Below are 13,769 nucleotides of genomic sequence, written 5' to 3'. Positions count from 1 at the left end.
GAGCTTAGATATGAGGTTGCTACCTCAGATCTGGAAGGGAGAAGGTCTAGAGTGCATGAAAGCCCCTGTTTGTGAGTGGTTGATGGAGTCATCTTGTCCCAAATCCTAGCCCAATGTGCAAACGGCTTAGATCTCTTTGGATTCACGTAAAGTTTGCCACTTTACGTGATGGATGGGTTGTAAGAGGCTAGATCTATGTTTTGGATCAATTGCATGGCCTGGAGTGCTTCTGAATGGATTCAGAACGGTGGTACTCGGCGAGTCACATGGGTAGACTCGACGAGTTGCTTGCAGATGGCCTGGAACTCGACGAGTTAGAAGAACAACTCGGCGAGTAGGTTGAAGATAGCCTTGGACTCGACGAGTCCATTTGGACTCGGCGAGTCTTGTCGAAGAGTCCCAAATATTCTCTGGTAGAGTCGAGAATCGGTGAGTTGAGGGATGACTCGGTGAGTCGAGTGCGAGTGGACTCAGAGTTGTTGGACTCGGCGAGTTAGGTCGCAGATTGAATGAAGTTCTGATTATGGGAACTCGACGAGTCACAGAGTTGACTCGACGAGTAGGGTCAGTCAGGGGTTGACTTAGACTGAGGACTTTGATTTCGACCAAGGGTTGGTCGTTGACTTTTAGGGTTTGGTCAGCGATGTGGCCTTTGGGCCAAGAGAGAGGTAAACTAGTCTTTTACCCATGAGAGGGTGTTATGAGAGGATTTATTCTAGTCTCGAGAGTTATATTCATGAGAATATTTGCTTTACGTGTTAGGCGGTGGCGAGTTTGAGATTCCAGTGTGGGGATATCTGCTTTCTGCTTGCCAGGTGAGTCTTCTCACTATACTTTACCTTGAGTAGGTAACCAGAGTTATGTGTTCAGAGTATTTGTATGCTATATGTACGTGATGTGTTGTACTGCATTATTTCTATGTGATTTATGCTGTGCATGTTTATAGAATTGGAACCGGAAGGTTCCCAGAGTTAGAGCCTGAGGGTTCACAGAGTTTGGGTGCACGGACCCATAGAGTTATAGCCTCGAGTGGCTAATATGTGTTATGTGTGGTATTTTGGGGAACTCACTAAGCTTCGTGCTTACAGTGTTTTGTGTGATGTTTTTTTCAGGTTTCTTTCAGTATCACGGGACGGCACCGGCTTGATTGTACACACCAGAGAAAGAGTCATATTTTGGAGGATCCTGGTTTTCTATGCAAGTGAAAATGGAGTCATGTTTTGTAAATCGACTATGAATGAGATTTTAAACAAGTGTTTCTAAGAATAAAATGATTATTTTAAATGAAAAATTTGTCTTGAAATTTACGGTGTTACAAGTTGGTATCAGAGCCTTGGTTTGAGGGATTCAGATGCGCCTTCGGGTAAATCTGGACTCAAACTGAGGAAGTAAGAAAAGTTTTAAGGAAATAATTTTCTAAAAATGAATAAGGGTTCAAAGAGGAAGCAAGAAAGAGCAGTGTGTACAATCAGCCTGAGCCCGAACGGTGATTTCCCAAAATACCCTTATTTTTTTGTGTTATGCGATATTTATGATGCACCTTATGAGATAATATTGCATGCTAGAGACAGTCTAGGTATTTCATATGTTAGGGCTAGAGTGGCCTGATTTGTGATGCCTTAGTCTAGGACTCGTTGTTATATGTGTTATGCTTTTGAGTATGTGATGAGTGAGAGTATCCAGTTAGAACCCATGAGGGGTAGAGTTACAGAGTTTGGTGGTACTTTCGAGGATGAGCCGAGAAGGTGGAGTTATCACAGAGAGGGAGTCCTATGTATTCTTCGATGCTCGAATGCTGCTTGCTTTGTGCTTTGTGGAACTCTCTATGATGGGAGTCAGCTACCAAGTGAATATGACGATATTCAGGAGGTAGATGGCTGGCATCATTAGGAGCTCTTCAGCAGCTGATAGCAAAGAAGTGGGAGGACAACGAAAGAGCTTAGGGAGTAACCCGATCCAGGTGAGTGCGCTTGTAGAATAGAGAATTTCGCTGGGGAGCGAGCACGCGCGATGGGATTGGTGAAAGAGCAGGTCGAGCAGCTATTTAAAAGCTCTGGGATGGTCCGTGTGGAAAGTATGGGTAGATGTGGCAGGTAGTATGGGCCCGTACTACTGAAAGCAGAAGACCCATACTTGATACAGGGAGCATTCTGAAGGTTCTAAGGAGCGGATTGAGGAGTGATGTTATGGTTCGGGTACCATACATCAGAGTAGATTGAGGAAGTGATGTTATGGTTCGAGTACCATACATCAGAGCCAATTGAGGAGTGATCTTATGGTTCGGGTACCATACATCAGAGCAGATTGAGGAAGTGATGTTATGGTTCGAGTACCATACATCAGAGCAGATTGAGGAAGTGATGTTATGGTTCGAGTACCATACATCAGAGCCGATCGAGGAGTGATGTTATGGTTCGGGTACCATACATCAGAGCAGATTGAGGAAGTGATGTTATGGTTCGGGTACCATACATCAGAGCAGATTGAGGAGTGATGTTATGGTCCGGGTTCCATACATCGGAGCGGATGGAGGAGTGATGTTATGGTCCGAGTACCATACATCGGAACGAATTTAGGAGTGATGTTATGGTCCGGGTACCATACATCGGAGCGGATTGGGGAGTGATGTTATGGTTAGGGTACCATACACCGGGGCATATTGAGAAGAGATGCCATGAAATGAGTACCATGGGTCGTAGTGAAGTATGTTTGTGGTTCTCCGGTTATTCGGTCATGAGTAAGTTCGTTGAGGCGTCCCATGAGAGGGAGATCGAGAGTCCCTCAGAGTATTTTAGTAAGGAGTCAGTGAGAAGGGAGAATTTCGATCTGTGTTGGGCAATCAGTCGATAAAGGAGATGTCACCTCCTATGATCTGGGAGGTACTGATTATGCTCGTGTGAAATATGAGAAGCATGATGTTTTGGTTTTGGGTTTAGGGGTAAACCCTGTAGGTCGTCATTGATGATGATTTCCCACCAGAGTATCAGGTAGCAGGTGTGCCGCGAGGCAGTGATTTATCATGAGCAGATAGTCAGTTGGGACTAAGATGTGTGAGGACCACACTACACCTATTTGAGCATAGTAGGAGGTATTGTAGTGGTATCAGTGGGGAGTTTAGTCGAGTTCAGCGGTTCAGAGAGTTTTCTATCCATGGGGTGTTGAATCTGGGAGTGAGTACCTGTTCTTGGGATGAACACGGTGTTGGAGTGTTGGTTGATGAGTTGAGGTGAGGGGTACGATGATTTTATGGTTCAGTCTATGAGCCAGGAATGTTATCGAGCAGTTGAGCTGTTTGGTACTAAATTGGTACGAGATTTGGAACGACTAGAGGCAGACCTGACGAGAAGTTCTTGAGGAGTTCACCAGAGGTTCATAGTATATGAGGTCGATTCATTTCCTTAAGGGGGGGATTATCGGGCGTTGTGTAGCACCTTCCGGGGGTCGGTGTGATTTTGCTGGAGAATATAGTTATGGGTTAGTTGCGTGCTATTTGGTGATGGTTCGAACCCTAAGTGGGGGAGAACCGGGTGCCGTATGTAAGAAAGCAGAGATTTGTCAAGAGGAGTTATAAGTGGAGTATAGAGATATGCGGTAAGAAATCATGAGACCAGAGATGTCGGTGATCGAGGAAAGGGGTCAGAGTGAGTTAATGCGGGAAGTACTTGTTTGAGAAGGATGAATGTCTCCACGACAGGTGTTTTTTTAGTCAGGAATCTGGTATTGGTCAGTGTTGGGGCAAGTAGATAAAGAATGATTGGGCAGCCAACTCCCGGGTCAGTATGCGTATCCTTGTTTGGATTTTGAGCGGCGGGAAAAAGGGTTTCGGAGAATTATCAGCGTATTTCGTAGTGTTAGCGTTTCTTCGTATTGCAATTGAGAAATTGAATACACCGAAGTTGCAACTTGAGAAAAATGAAGATCTAGTTATGGGGTTCAGAGGGAATGTATTATTGCATCTATATGGTGCTTGGGGCAGGAGATCTGTGGTTGTGGCGGGATCTTGTGATGTTCGGTGGGGGTGTTCCGGGGTATCCGGGTATTGATATCTTTATTTTGAAGTTATTCGTGAATCTTGAGTTGAGACGACTTGTGGTATATCAGGTATCTATGGATCTAGTGAGAGCCTTCGAGTATGGGCATCCAGGGAGATTACTTGGGAGAGTGGATCTTCGTAAGGGTGGACATTTGTTATGACTATTGCCTCCAGAGTCTGTGATGAATATTCGAGACGAGTATGGGTAGCCGCCTATGATAGTCTGTGGAGCACGAACTAGTGGAGTCAGAGGGTGTTGTGATACTGCAGGGAGCCGTAGTACTCACTAGTCAGAGAGTGTTGTGATACTGCGGGGAGCCGTAGTACTCACTAGTCAGAGGGTGTTGTGATACTGCAGGGAGCCGTAGTACTCACTAGTCAGAGAGTGTTGTGATACTGCGGGGAGCCGTAGTACTCACTAGTCAGAGGGTGTTGTGATACTGCGGGGAGCCGTAGTACTCACTAGTCAGAGGGTGCTGTGATACCGCGGGGAGCCGTAGTGCTCACTAGATGGCAAGAGAGTGTGATGATGGAATGTTCTCCGATCAGTGTATGATGTGGAAGAGTTTTGGGCTTGAGTAGCCCTAGTATTGAGTTTTTGGAGCCTGGATGTTAGACCGGGGGCGAGACTGGGGTCCCCGTCTCTGTCGGGGAATGTGGTGTGATGCACAAGGGATATGCGCAGCTAAAACCAGAGATCAGAGTGGAGACGATCCTCGGTTGGATTGTACTTTCTTGCATAAGGAAAAGAGAATTTCGTGACTTGCGTGTCACGAGGCCGGGATAGTGGTCACGGGGAGGAAGTTAGTGGGATATTTGGATCATGATTTGGGTGACCTTTGGAGGCTCAGTTGTGGAGTCAAAAGCTGACCTGGTGACCAGTCTCGAAGAGGGATATGAGATGAGCTAGAGCCTATCATGATGATGTCTGAGGACACCTCAGAGGGAATGAACGATTCAGACGCTCAAAGACATGCTTCGGGCATGTGTATTAGATTTTGGAGGGTGTTGCGGCACGTATTTATCCTTGGTTGAGTTATCCTATTTCAACAGCCATCATTAGTGCATCGGTATGCCACCCTTTGTGTTGTTGTATAGGAAGTGTCGGACCCTCATTTGCTGAGGAGAGTGTCGATTCGCGGAAGTGGAAGTTGTAGTGAGAATGGATGATTTGGAGTATGATGATCGAACATAGTGTCGGTGGCAGTGGTATGGAATGACATTATGATGGGGTGTCTACTGAGGATGCGGAAGGGATTCCGCGGGTGTAGAGCCAAGAGTCTCAGGATGGATGTAGGGATGGAGTCTGGGACTCCCAGCTTGATTCTGATCAAGGGTCGTGTGCGTAGTGGTGGTGTCTCCTGGGGATGTTAGAGATGTCATCAGTGCGACGGGTTCTGCTAACCCAAGAATGCAAAGGTTGGTGCGGCTTGGGTGCTTGATTTCAAGAAGAGGACTCATGAGAGTTGCTCTGGGATTGAAGAGTGGGCCTTTCTGTCGTCACGGATTGGATAGGATAGGATTCGGATCGGGGATCCGATGGTTCATGGCTTCTAACCCTTATGGGTCAAGTGATTGTTGAGATTTGGGTCAGTGATGCTTCATGGGTAATTCTCGGATCGTTGAGTGTGGTTATCAGAGGGTACATCCGGTGCCCGGTTCGAGATAGTGGTCAGGACACCGTAAGGAACGGGAAAGTGTGTTCGAGTTTCGATGGGTATGTCTTGTGAGATCCGGTCCGATTAAGGCCAGGTGGCACGTTGTGGGAGTATTTCTGGAGTTGAGTTGCTGTAGGCTTCGAGGGCGAAGCCTAATTTAAGTGGGGGAGAATTGTAACATCCCGAAATATCAAGAGTAGAGTTGAAGGGCTAAAAGAGTAAATTGGGAAAGAGTGACTCGGCGAGTCCATGTGCGGACTCGGCGAGTAGAGTCGCGACTTGGTTGCGTGTTAAGTGGCCGACTCGGCGAGTCAGGGTAATGGACTCGGCGAGTAGGCGCTGAGTGGAGAAAACCCTAATTCTCGGGGTTGAGCCTTATATAAAGATCATTATGTTTCCCTCCCAGCCTCTTTATCACCCCTTGAGCCCCAGAAACCCCTAAATCATGAAGAAGCACCATTGTTGGATGGAGTGGAGCTTGGAGAATGTATTTGTGAAGGAATTTTGGGAGATTGAAGGCTTGGAGCAAGGGGCTTTGTTTGAATTCGAGTCTCATTTCAATTAGGGCATTCCTTTGAGGTAATATCTCGTTTTTTGAGCTGCTATTTCTTAGATGCATCATTTTGGGGATGTTGGAGATCATATCTTTGGATGTATTGGAGTTTAGAGCTTAGATATGAGGTTGCTACCTCAGATCTGGAAGGGAGAAGGTCTAGAGTGCATGAAAGCCCCTGTTTGTGAGTGGTTGATGGAGTCATCTTGTCCCAAATCCTAGCCCAATGTGCAAACGGCTTAGATCTCTTTGGATTCACGTAAAGTTTGCCACTTTACGTGATGGATGGGTTGTAAGAGGCTAGATCTATGTTTTGGATCAATTGCATGGCCTGGAGTGCTTCTGAATGGATTCAGAACGGTGGTACTCGGCGAGTCACATGGGTAGACTCGACGAGTTGCTTGCAGATGGCCTGGAACTCGACGAGTTAGAAGAACAACTCGGCGAGTAGGTTGAAGATAGCCTTGGACTCGACGAGTCCATTTGGACTCGGCGAGTCTTGTCGAAGAGTCCCAAATATTCTCTGGTAGAGTCGAGAATCGGTGAGTTGAGGGATGACTCGGTGAGTCGAGTGCGAGTGGACTCAGAGTTGTTGGACTCGGCGAGTCTTGGGGTGACTCGGCGAGTTAGGTCGCAGATTGAATGAAGTTCTGATTATGGGAACTCGACGAGTAGGGTCAGTCAGGGGTTGACTTAGACTGAGGACTTTGATTTCGACCAAGGGTTGGTCGTTGACTTTTAGGGTTTGGTCAGCGATGTGGCCTTTGGGCCAAGAGAGAGGTAAACTAGTCTTTTACCCATGAGAGGGTGTTATGAGAGGATTTATTCTAGTCTCGAGAGTTATATTCATGAGAATATTTGCTTTACGTGTTAGGCGGTGGCGAGTTTGAGATTCCAGTGTGGGGATATCTGCTTTCTGCTTGCCAGGTGAGTCTTCTCACTATACTTTACCTTGAGTAGGTAACCAGAGTTATGTGTTCAGAGTATTTGTATGCTATATGTACGTGATGTGTTGTACTGCATTATTTCTATGTGATTTATGCTGTGCATGTTTATAGAATTGGAACCGGAAGGTTCCCAGAGTTAGAGCCTGAGGGTTCACAGAGTTTGGGTGCACGGACCCATAGAGTTATAGCCTCGAGTGGCTAATATGTGTTATGTGTGGTATTTTGGGGAACTCACTAAGCTTCGTGCTTACAGTGTTTTGTGTGATGTTTTTTTCAGGTTTCTTTCAGTATCACGGGACGGCACCGGCTTGATTGTACACACCAGAGAAAGAGTCATATTTTGGAGGATCCTGGTTTTCTATGCAAGTGAAAATGGAGTCATGTTTTGTAAATCGACTATGAATGAGATTTTAAACAAGTGTTTCTAAGAATAAAATGATTATTTTAAATGAAAAATTTGTCTTGAAATTTACGGTGTTACAAATATAATCAAACATAATTAAGCATATATGAACATAAATGGAAGTTAGGTGAATGAACATAAACGAACGTAAACAAAAAACATAAACGAACGTTCACAACCATAATTGAACGAACGAGAGCATTGTTCATGTTCGTTCATTTAATTATACGAATGAGAATTTGTGTTCATGTTCGTTCATTTATTAAATAAACGAACTTCCCGCCGAACAGTTCACGAACAATTCGTTGAATGTTCGGTTCGTTTACAGCCCTATCGAGGCTATAAAGACCCAAGGTGGGTCACATGAACCACCTAAAATATAATTTTAATTATAATTTCTATAATAATTATTTTAAGACCTACCCTAAAAAAAGTTTAGGACCTACATTTTAGAGAGTATCACATAGATGCAACAAAAAATAATTCCCATCATAGCTTCTTATATAAAACAAATGATTTTGGTGTTTCTCTTATTAGTTGTTAAGCAAAAAATAACATGCATCAAATTTAACATTTTCTTACATACCTTGAGTCAGTTGGGTTTGCTAGCAATATCCAACAAACTTTAAGTTGAATATATATATATATATATATATATATATATATATATATATATATATATATATATATATATATATATATATATATATATATATATATATATATATATAAATCATTTCTTTTTACTGATTCAACCTCTTGGTTTAACCGGTCTTTCACTAAACTGAACGTTTTCTTCCTATCAGGTTTATTTAACTTATTGAACTGGTTACCAACTTGAGCGGTTTCCAGTTGAACTAGTCAGTTTGGTTTTTTAAGGTCTAGGATATGACCTGACACATGTATTATTTATTACATTACTTTTATCGGATTCACTTAGTTAGGGAACCACGTTGTTTCTTGTTTTAAACTCGCAACTGGATGTCGCGGTGATGTGGAAGGTGGCCATGTCGAACCACTCCCCCTCCTACTTCTGATAGCCTAATACGAACGGTGAATTTCAATTATTATTTAAAATTCTCCAACAGAAAATAAAATATTATTGGAATTATGATAGGTCATTTAATTTTTGTTAAATTATATAAACATATAAAGAATTGATGTGACATAAAACATAATTAAATTGAAATTTGAATAGTATTTGGTACAATGGAAACTATAAGTTTTAAAGCATTATGTACATGTTTATGGACCTACTTGGCGAGTTGTTTGCCCCAACTCGTTGTGTAGAGGCAGGTTAGCCCGTGTGGATTATTGGACCTACTCGGCGAGTCGTAGGACCCGGACTCGAAGAGTAGGAGCTGGAAGATGAAACCCAAATTTTTAGGGTTTGCACCCTATTTAAAGGACCTTAAGTCCTTACCTCCAGTCCCTTACCACTTCTCGACGGCAGAAGAAACCCTAATCGTTATTAACCTTGCTCTTGAGTGTTTGTGAGGCTTAGAGAGTGATTTTGGTGTATTTTGTGAAGAGGGTGTGAAGTACAAGAAGGTTGGAGCAAAGATGAGCTTGTGGATATGACTCTACTTCATCTTGGCACCATTTTGAAGGTGAAAAGTCGTTACCTTGACTTATGTTTAGCTAAATCTTTTCATTTTTAGATTTAGGGCCATCTTTAGCATTTTTGGGAGTCATTTCGTGTATTGCTTATGATTTGAAGTTGTAACTTCAGATCTGGACTCCTCTTGGTCCTTATAGCCATAAAGTTATATGATTTAGCAAGCTTGGGTCTCTCTCCTTGGGTTAGACCTTTCCCTTAGTTTGGTTTTGGCATTTAGGACCATGCATGCACGTAAAGTTTGCAACTTTACGTGGAAACGAGACCCTAGGAGGTTAGATCTACAATATGGAGCTTTTGGGGTGGCTTAAAAATGTTTGGATAAGAAATGAACTACATGAACTCAACAAGTCGCATAGACGTCTCAACGAGTCCGATGAAGATTGACCGTGGATAGTTTCTGCATGGACTCGTCGAGTCAGTAAGACGACTCAACGAGTCAGTTAGGGTTTTCCCGAATTTTGGACACGCATGGACTCGGCGAGTAGTCAGGAAACTCGGCGAGTCAACTAGGGCTTTAGGATTTCTCGAGTTTTGGAAGGACTCGACGAGTCCGTAAGATGCACTCAACGAGTTGGGTCAACATGGACTGTAGACCTTGACCGTTGACTTTGACTTTGACCAAGGGTTGACCAGTTTGACTTCTAGGGGTATTCTAGTAAATTAGAAATTTATGGAAGTGGTCTTATGGTAAATATAGGTGGTGGAGTTCGTGGTTGTGATTCTAGAGTTTTAGCTTATCACTTCAATCAAAATTTGTGAGGTGAGTTCTCCTCACTATACTAAGGGGTCTAAGGCACCAAGGTCGACCCATTGGATTTGATATCCTAGTAGTTGTTGATATATCGGGTATGAGTTAGTATTGCATGCTAGTTGTTATGATAGTCTGAGAGTGGTTATGCATGCTAGTTGTTACAATAGTTGGTAGATCTGTAGGAATACTTGTGATATGGCATGATTATCTGTATGCATAGTTAGCATTATATGTCGTCATGTTATGTGGGTATAATTGAGGTTGGACTGCTCCGTACGGTGATCAACAAACCGTGGAGTATGCTAGATATGAGCTGAGGGCCAGGGAGAGCATGTCAGACTCATACTGAGGACTCCTAAGCATTCCAGATGCGAGCTGAGGGTCAGGAGAGCATACTAAACTCGCACTGAGGGCTAGTCATTTTGTTACAGTCCAAGGATTGAGGGAGCAAGCCAGATATGAGTTTGTGGGCCTGTAGGGCAAGCCAGACTCATATTGTGGGCTTAGGGGTAATCCAGTCTGTAGAGTTGTGAACCCATTACACGTTGTTATTATGTCTGCTATTTGTTATGTATCGGTATTTTGGGGGAACTCGCTAAGCTTCAGGCTTATAGTTTCAGTTTTGGTTTTAGGAACATCACATGATCGCGGGAAGACGAAGGCGTGATCATACAACTCCTCATATTTTATGATTTTGATTTCTAGGATACTCTGATATGAAAATATTTTGAAAACACTTTGTAATAACTAATGGTTTTAATTGGTTGAAAAAGTTTTAAATGGGCTCAAATTTTATTGATGTTATAATATATATATATATATATATATATATATATATATATATATAGAGAGAGAGAGAGAGAGAGAGAGAAAGCGAGAGGTAAGTTAAATTGGGAACACTTAAAAGGTTGAGAACATGAGAACAAATCACAACCCTTTAAATTTTCAAATCAATGACAATATACATGGGTCTTATGTCAATCTATTAAAATAATGTGTTAGAAATATAAATTGAAAATATACGTTAGAGGTGTTAGGGGTATACAAGGGGATTACAGTTTTGTTGATTCCTAAATATTAGCTTCTTACGTTTCATTCCTGCTTCAACCCATCAAGACCTAATATTCACCATGTGCGACGAAAACAAACACAATACCCCACGAACATCGAAAGTGTTTTCGATTTAATTTGAGTGGAGAAATATCGAGAGCGAAAGGAAGTGGTCTAGTAAGCCGTCAAATCTCCTCCGAACAACTTATAGGTGTGTTTTCTACCCATTAGATCTAAAAAAACTTAGGCGGACATCGAAATTAACACCATGGCCAAACGCCAACACCATGTTTAATTTCTTACTATTCAATTTCTTTTTAGAATTCATCTCAGACACACTTGGAAGCTCTCCTTTTTTCATCATTTATCTCGGAGAGGAGAAACCCTATTTATCATTTACATCCCTACCCTTTAATTGGGATGATCAGGATGATGAGATTTGCAAAAAATGATGAGTTCCTTTAGTAGATCACATATCACGTCTGGTTTGACTAGTTCCTTTAATATCTAGGTATTGTTTTTGTATGTTTTTTTTTGTTACTATTGAAGTGGGTTCATTATTTATACATAATGTTTGACTATTTTTGAGGTGTGATTTAAGTTTTTCAGCACATCAGAGTTTTCATATGGAAATTATGGGTTTTATATCTTGGTTCTTGAACAATATGATTTGGGTTATTTTCTTCTAAGGATTTGCATATCTATGATGCTTGTGTCGACACTTTGAGTGAATTTGTTCACAATTTTTGTTAACATTTTTATTAATCATAAACTAACAAATAACTCTTCTTCTCCATTTATGTTCGTTGATAAATATATGGACAGTTGTATGATATTCACTTGTATTAATTGGTAATTATATGTGTAATTCATTAACGATTATATGACACTTGCATGGGGTCGAGCCACAATAAGAAATTGGATAGATCTATCCATTGTGTGCATATTTATCTGATAACGAATACGAAAATTTTCCTTTGTTAAGTTTTGATCTCTAATAGGAAAATCTAATCTCTTTCTTCCCATTTCCTTTTAAGAAATGAGGGATGCTAAGATTATTTTAGGTATCAACGATGCTAGTTACAAAAGTAAGTGAATTTCAATAACAAAAATAATTCTTCTCAAAGCGACTCATTACAAGTCAAACGATTCCAGGCTGCAATACATTGTGCTTTAATCATTTATGATTAAAATTATACTGTAACTAGGCAAATGTCTGTGCGTTGCGTAGAAGCATCTATATAGCTGAAATCTTTACAAATATATGTTTTTTAAATATAACAATAATGCTGTTAAAATTTGATATAATAATCCGTATACTAATTTGATATAATATATTCATTATTTTGAATTATATGATAATATATACATCTATTAAAACTGCATAATCTCAATCTTTTGAATGTCCTCTATATGCAGATTATTCATGAATAAAAATTAAATATAATATATATGGTTTAATGTTATTTATAGTTGTTGTTATTGTTCATTAATTTATAAAAAATTATTTGCTTAACATTTTAATTTCTATCATTGTAATTATTTAAAACATCATTTTTTTTTTATTTTAAAGGTAACAATATAATCATTTATATAGAGTTACTTTTAACTATTGTTATTATAAGTTATTTTAAGCTACTTATTTGAAATTTTTTAACGATTATAAAAATATCTTTAGGATGTATTTTAGTATTTTGATATTACAATTTAGTTTTTGCATTTAGCACTACAATTTATAACGTTTAACTATTCATAAAATATTATTTGGGGTTTTTAAGTGGAACTGAAATTTATATTGAAGTTGATTATGTAATGTTATATGTAAATTAACAATTTAAATAATTTGTCCAAAGTGTTCAAAAATTACAGCTTTAAACTGATAATAATTTGCATACAACAACATAAAATCTAAAAAAATAAGTATAATATGTTAAAAGCTAAAGACATAATTTTATAAGTTGAGGTAAAAAATATTATTTTAATATTGAAATTTAGTTTATTTATGATTGCAATTCAGGTTTGATATTTATTTAACTTTATTAACCAACTTATAATAATTATTAGAAAGACACTACAATTTATCACTTTGAACTTTTTACAAAATATTTTTTGGATTGTTTAAGTTGAACTAAAACTTATATTTAAGTTTATCCTGTAAGATTAAATTAAAGTAATAATTTAAGTATTTTATACAAATTGTTCAAAAGTTGTACTTTTAAAATGATAATGGTTTACATACAACAACATATTAAACCTAATAAATTAAGTATAATATGTTAAAAGTTAAAAATATAACTTTATGAGTAGAAGTAAATATATTATTTTAATATTAAAATTTAATTTATGTATGATTACACTTTAGGTTTGATATTTATTTAACCTTATTAACCAACTTATAATCATTATTACAAAGAAATTGAAATTTCATGGGAGCTTCAAATGAATGTGGTGAAAGGAAAAATATATGGGAGTTTCAAATGAATGTGGTGAAAGGAAAAATGATTCCTTTATAAGTATACTAGACGAATTCCCTCGCTTTGCGTAACACAGGTTTAAAATATATTGTTAGAATATTCAAAAATATATATTTATAATGGTTATGTTATTGACATTAATTTTGACATAATATTTTTACACTAATTTATATATATATATAATCTCAACTATTTTGAACAATAATATTCATTGACATCAACCCACATTTCTCATTAACATAATTAAATATAATTATCTATTTAGTATTATTTTTAACA

The sequence above is a fragment of the Lactuca saligna genome, chromosome 8 (genome assembly GCF_052625555.1).
Source record: "Lactuca saligna cultivar CGN05327 chromosome 8, ASM5262555v1, whole genome shotgun sequence".
Lineage (NCBI taxonomy): Eukaryota > Viridiplantae > Streptophyta > Magnoliopsida > Asterales > Asteraceae > Lactuca > Lactuca saligna.
This window is presented reverse-complemented; position numbering follows the sequence as displayed.